This window comes from Haliotis cracherodii, unplaced genomic scaffold (genome assembly GCF_022045235.1).
Source record: "Haliotis cracherodii isolate W230 unplaced genomic scaffold, xgHalCrac1.p SCAF_1, whole genome shotgun sequence".
Classification (NCBI taxonomy): Eukaryota; Metazoa; Mollusca; class Gastropoda; order Lepetellida; family Haliotidae; genus Haliotis; species Haliotis cracherodii.
In genome coordinates this window covers 63,854,747-63,861,976 of record NW_027266264.1, presented here as the reverse complement: position 1 = coordinate 63,861,976, position 7,230 = coordinate 63,854,747, and the positions used below count along the sequence as shown (strand labels likewise).

At 36.5% G+C, this 7,230-nt stretch overlaps 1 protein-coding gene across 1 annotated transcript in view; it reads left to right on the top strand.

Annotated features, from left to right (window-relative positions):
• The first annotated feature begins 915 nt into the window (after window positions 1-915).
• LOC139454529 (ceramide glucosyltransferase-like) overlaps window positions 916-7,230 on the top strand; it is a 67,636-nt gene continuing 61,321 nt past the window's right edge. Inside the window, exon 1 of the mRNA XM_071236418.1 lies at window positions 916-1,011. The gene's annotated coding sequence lies outside the window, so the exon portion shown is untranslated. The remainder of the gene's footprint in view (window positions 1,012-7,230) is intronic.

The following is a 7,230-nucleotide window of genomic DNA, read 5'->3' as shown; positions in this document are numbered from 1 at the left end:
AATTATTGTTTATATCTCATGCAAGATTTAAACGACTCGTGATCGTTGTTTATCGTAGAATCAAAACACTGCAGGGAGATTTATTCTCCCTGAAGTGTTTTATTGTTCGATTAACAACTCCCCCCTCGTCTTTTATTCAAGTTAAGTAGTACTGTTTAATTTCCCCGTGATATACAGTCCGTCGAGAACCCTCGTTTACCCGGTCCGTACTGTTCACAGTTATATCGTCCGGATAAACAAATTTCCAGGAAAACGAGTTGATTAGTATTATTTTGTGAACGTCCCCAGCAGAAAACGCCCGGGAGTCAAGTCTCTGGACAATGCATCTTGCATTTGTTTAGGTGTCACTATAGAGTAAATCTTACAATAATATTTTTAAATCATAAGTGCTTCTTTTTCTTCTTCTTTGTCTTATGTTAAATGCAATGTAATGTAGAAATTAATTTATATTACAATTAATGATCAAACGTTTGAGATATGCGACAAGCAGATTTGCAAACTCGACCGTTAGCGATCACGACAGGCAGATTTGGAAATTCAACCGTAAACGATCAAATCCCTCGGTTATATCCCTGGTGCCAGAGATCATATGTCTGAAACAGTACAGGCCTGGACGCTGTAAATTAAACCAATGAGAGAAATGAGTGAATGTTTTCTCTGTGAAATTAGTATAAACTGATAGATAAACTACATAATAACATTTGACCTAGTAGACATCGTGGTGAGGGACTGCCAATTGGCCCGAAATTAATCCCACTTTGGAAATAGATGCTACATAATATATGATAGGGGGAGAAATTGAAAACGCGTTTATTAATCGAAATTATTTTTCGTCGTATCAACAGAAGGTCGATGTAGTATTGCCATATGGAATACGTCGTCCTGCTACTAGCATTACTACCTTTCATGGTTGTAAACACAGAGCCGAAGTTTGGTTGCCGAAGTAATTTTGTCAACAAAACAACAGTTCCAGTTCTTAGTTTCATTTTGACATTTGCAATGATGAATTAGGTAAGTTTGAGTTAATTTATAATAAGCTGCATCGTGAAATTTTCAATGCAAGTTTTTACGAGATACTGCTATGTTTGAGCGTCTTCGGCGATATTCGGGTCACCATCACATTCCAGTTCAGTTGACCTCCGTGCGACAGGTTGCGCTACATTATGTTGTGTAATCGTTTTAGGTTCGGAAGATTATCAACATGCCGTGTAGGGTAACTTGAAAAAATATTTGAAATAATGGGAAATAAAACACAAAGCCCACAAATACATCAAACGTGTTCATTAGGCCAGTGCATCTTGTGTTATGTTTACATTTACAATGCCACATTTTGCGGCATCGGTGATAGGTGTGATCAGGAAAAGGAACTTGAACCTGGTGCCAAAGATACTTAACGTTAAATTCTATCAATCGAATGCTTGATTATGTATTTCACGACTTAACAGGAACACTGAATATTTGATTAACTTGTTGCTACTTACATTTTGCCAAGGATACAACGCCAATGGACATGACTCAGAACTATTCGTAGGCTATTCTGCTTCAGTTCATAAGACATTATTTATTGTCGTTTCTTATAATCCTGTAGATCTAGTGATTCAGTGGGAATTATTAGCAATGTATTTCTATATGTTTAAAGTTGACTATTATTATGATGTTTTATGCCACAGTCCACAAACTACGTTTATGACGAACTGGCAGATATAACAAACGGTGTTATCTTATCCCAGCCATTTGCTGTTTATATGTTTATAACAAACTAAAATTAGTGGTCCCCTTGAGTTTGTTATAATTGTAGTTTAATGTATTCCATTTACAGTCTGTATATCATCGCAAAATTGGCAGCCTGTAAATTATCGAGTGTGGGATATAGAAACCAGTGGTTGATATTATGGGTATTGTCCCATGCTGAAATGATACTGCAGGGCAGGAAATCAATTTCGATTTTTACTCGTCAATAATAATTATCAGATAATAACAGACCAGCATTATCTAACATCCCATTTGTCTGGTTAAACCCATCACTATATGTCAAAAGAAAGTGCTAAATTCTGTCGTTAAATCTTATTTTTTGGAAGAAATTGAGGTCAGATTGTATGCAATGAATGTGCATTGCCTTGATCAGTGTTGATATCTAAATGTGAATTTGTCATAATGACATCCCCTGTTTGTCTTCTCTAAAGTTATATTTGAGAAAGGTGCTTTACTGGTGTATACATATATTTCCTTACAACATTGTACAAGATTCGATTTGTCTCATAATACCCAGAACTAGTGTCCAATGTATAATGAAGAAAACCAACGCAATTTTGAACAGTTTTGATTGTCCCCAATTAGTTGCCAAGGGCACTTTGTTTCGAATCCTAGATAAATCCCTGTCTGTGCCAAAACCTTTTGGAGTCAACTGGCGAGAATATGTCATGTGACATCAATTCCCACGGACATGGTAGAAGGGACCAGGTGGCGCAGTGGTCTGAAGTGACACAATTCTCTGTGCAGGCTTGCCTCCCTTAGGTGTGCCAGGAACCTGTGATTGTGAATTTGAATAGCAGATTCCCCTGATTATGTTTCCAGTTTTGTCACCACCATATCTGTGCTCTGCATCACTTCAGGTTTTCCTCCTACATCAAGCTGACATGCAGTGATGTACCAGGGATTCTGTCGAAACCAGACTTTCGTAGGGCCAAAAGTTTAATCTGCTTTTAACAGAAATATAGATTTGCAAGATTGCAGCAGGAGCTCCATCCCTTGGTGTCATTTGGTCACTTGCCTCTATCAACATATGATGTCTCAGACTGAAACAATGATGATTTGTCACACTCCTTCAAATGATATTTGTACAAAACCTATTTGTCTCTGTCCATTTTCATCATTTTACACTGTAAAGCCTCTCCAAATAAGGTGACATCAGCTTCCTCTAGTTTATGCAATGTACAAGTTTATTCCGGTCCCAAAGGCTGAAGAAAGTGGATTGAGAAAAACACCTGTTATAAGATTTGAATTAGGTGATTTTCTTTTGGATTTAGGGAATCCACCAACCAAAAGCCAAAAGCCACTTTCCTAAACCAAGTAATAAACAGTTTAAATTATATATAATATCCGAACCAAACCGTTTTAACTTTTCATTGATTAGAAATATCTAGAGAAATAACAAATACTATTGACAAAACAAAATTGTTAAGTTAATACATGAACAGATGCATTGTCTATAGCCTCTAGCCACTCCAAACACCTTACAAAGAGAACAATGCTATCGCCGACAGAAGTAAATGCATGTACATCTCACTGTGAAGTTGTCAACGCATTGCACTTAAATAGAATAAGCTAACCCCAACAATTTATGTCAAATAAATTAAAATCAATATTGAGCTGAATAATTTCTTTTTGATTTCTACTTAAAATTTTGACCTATAATTGATAAGCAAAAATATTCAATAAATCAAATTAAACAAATGGCTTTTTCATGTTATTTGTCTTATGTTGTTGGGTCTGACTTATCTGTTATTCCTCTCAGCATGAAACTTATCCTCTAAACATTATTATCCCCTTAATCTTTAAGCCTGCTTTTACAGCTGTTGTTATTTAGTGACATAATATTGACTCAATCATATGATATCAGTGAAACAGGATTATCAAAGACAAGAGAAATATTAAACATGTTTTCTTAAATTATTCATTTATTATAAGAGTCAACCATTTAGTCAGATAGACAATAATAAATGCCTCTCAATAACATATTAAGCCCAGATTTGTTTCAGTTATAACACAATGTTTTCACAAAAATGTTTGTATTGACCATGTTGACCATCCTGAAATTCGCCTGGCATTTGCTGTAAATCTTATTCAACCTACTGTATTCATTGTAATAAGTGTCCATATGAAAAACATACCCAAGTTAAATTTGATGTCCAAGATTATGCGGTGATAAAACAGAATTAGTTCAAACACCCATGAAACTAAAGTGTTTTCAATAATATTTTCCGGACAGTTACATACCTTCTCTACACAGCTATCTTTTCTTAAATAGATCTGTAATGTGCACAAGAAAATACACACTGTCATGTCAATTATTAGGCTCAGGACGGTGTGCTTTTCAAGATTAATTACAGATTGGTCTAGAAATTGGCAAGGGGCATGTAATATGGCAAATACCGTAGATCTTATTCAACCTAATAAACCAGCCCTTTATAAATGGATGAATCTTATTACTTGTTGTATTTAATCAAGAGTTTCCAAGAAATAGACATCATGATAGTGTTAATAGAGTAGCTGTTTTTTTTATGAAGGGAATTCATTGTGAGATAATATTAAACCTGAGGTAGTAAGTAGACTAACATTTTTTCTCTGTGATCAAAATAAGATATTTTTTTTCATGTGTTTTTAGTGTAATTGAAAGGTGCCCAAAGATTGTTAGAGAATGTTTTGAATTTCAGAAACAGAAGAAATCTAGTTGTGCCAAAGAATTGTAGACTTGCCTAGGTGTTTGGGGATATTATTTTTCAGAATCTGTATGTATAAGCAAGGAATCAGTTTCTTAGACAACAAGACAACTATAGTATAAAAAAATGACATTGTAACAAACCAGAGTGCCGTTGTACAACATGTACAAGGCGATCTTAGCGCTAAGGTGATCGTAACTCCCATATGATTAACACAGACTTACAACAGTCGTAGCACTAAGGTTGTTTTGTACAAGGTTGTTTTGTTATGATTTGGTCAGCTGTTAAGTCCATGGATATCGTCACCAGCAGGACCTATTTAAGCCAGCTATTGTGACCAAGGTAGCCAGCATGGTGTATTGGGGACTGTGTATATTCAGCCTGTGCCAAAATCGTTTCTGTTAACTCAGCTGAATTTGTGTTTTGGGATCATCTTGATTGTTGTCAGTAGAATGTATTGCTAATATATGCTGTGTTAGAAATAAAATTTGGCACTGAAGGCCATGAGACTTTTTCATATGTTTTTTTAATCCAGGCTCTCTGTGAATTCTTTTACATTTTAATAGTAGTGTTATGACAAGAACCCCTTGACTTTTATGCTTAATTTTAAACATTGTACATGGATTATTGAACTCATAGCTGAGTTTTCAAGACAGAATGAAATGTTTGCTTTGGGCAAGTGCCTAAGATTGTAGAGTGAGTGAGTGAGTTGGGTTTAACACCACTTTTAACAGTATTCCAGTTATATCGCGGTGTGTCAGCTTAATGTGGGAGGAAAGCCCAAAGTGATGCAGGTCTCAGATGTTTACCACTTCGGTGAAACCCATGAGCATGGGTATGGTGCTGACAAACCTAGAAACATAAGTGGGGTGAACCAAAATTCGAACCCACAATCATAGGTTTCTGGCGTGCCCAAGGGACGCAACTCTGCACAGCGAATCGTGGCACCTTGGCCACCTGTGCCCCCCTTAAGATTGTAGACAGTATGTAGCTACACTGTTGTAGGACATGCGTTTAATCATTGTTTTGGACAGTTATTTCAGTATCTCATACAGACCTTGACACCAATATATCCAAGAAATCCCAAACTTGTCTACAATTGTTTAGAAAGTCCACATTTCTTCAGTTTCAGACTAAAATGAAGAGATTATCTGGGCTCCTTTATAATATGGATTAATAACAACTGAAAACACAAATACAAAGCATGTCCGCGACTTAATGTCTCCAGTTATTCCTAAGATTCATGTTTTGAAATCAGAAACATAAAGGGCAACCAGTGTCCTTCAGTGTGAACTGTGTCAGAATGCCCATTCTCACTATTCTTCCTGTTTACTGCAGGGAACATTGGGATATCAACTTGTTTTCATTGAAGGCCGTTGTTGTGTTTCTGTCTGTGGTAATTGTTGACTGTTTACCTGATATCAATGAAAGAGCTGGCTTAATAATATTCAGTGCTATTTGAAATATCCAAAGGTTTCGAATATACCAAACATTATGGATTATTCAAAAAACATTTGGGAAGCATTTCAAATTGGGTCCATGTTGGGTCAAATGTATCAAATTGATACGATAACCATTCAGTCAAGAACAATTTTTGTTATAAGTTCTAAAGTTATAGGGACAACACCTGTTACCCTCGAATGTTTCTACTACAAACTGGGGATGTTATTTCATAATTTGAATATCACCAATAAATGTGGGCATCAAGCATTTAGATGAACATCTGGGTAATAAATAGGCTGTGTTAAGCTTTTTCCATATTCAGCCATGCAGTTTCGACTTAGTTGTTATTGTATTGCCTGGCTGATTGTGTGCCATTGAATACTAATTACCAGCAGAGTTCAACATATGTGCTGCTGCTGCTGTCACAGTCCTCCAGACAAATAACTGTAAACATGACATTGTGTCAGGATCAGAAATGATAAAATGCTGTTGAACCAGCTTCATGCACCTGCTCCTGGGACATGTGAAACACAGTTAACGAACAGACAGATAGTGACCCAAAATGCATGTGAAAAGTTGGTTGATCTTTTGTCTTGGTTTGCCCATGTTGTAGCAGCCTTAGGAATGTGTCGTCAGTTTGTAGCTAATCCTGCTTGAACAGTTTCATTCAGTTCTAATTTGTATTTTCATAACTGAAACACTGAGAACTGGTTCAGTATTATAGCCCTCAAATGCTACTAGTCGATGATGTCAACTATCATTGGATTTTTACTTGGGCTAGCGGACTAGTGTGAATTTCGAAGGCTGTTGCAGTTTTTTAATTTCTCTTGGACAATTGATGTTTCTGTGACACTGGTTCTGTTTGCTACATGAAAGAATTGCATTTGTCAGACCTTGCACTTATGGTGTTGATTGTTGAAAGTCGATCTGAGATAATCAAGATCTGTATTGTGATAAAATTAGTCTTACATCGCGAAGTGCATCAAATCACGCGAGCACCTTGATTAAAAACATAAAAAGGTTTGGAAAATATCTCACATCTGTTGACAACGAGTTGGCGGTGCACATGCTTTGCAAATCCTGCAATCGACCAAAATCTGCACAACAGTTTACGAACTGGATTTCAATTTCATGCCCGATTTTGATTGGACTCTACATAAACTCATTAGTCCAGCCAAAATGTAACTCCATGATACCAGCCTAGTTCAGCAAGGGGGAAACTGGACTTTTATAGTCAGTTAACTCTCTGGCCTCGGGAAGATGGGGTTGGGACTGTGGAACTGCAGTCTGCAACTATTGCCATCAGTTGAAAGCAGAGTGTAGCTATTATGTGGACAGTTTTTGTTCG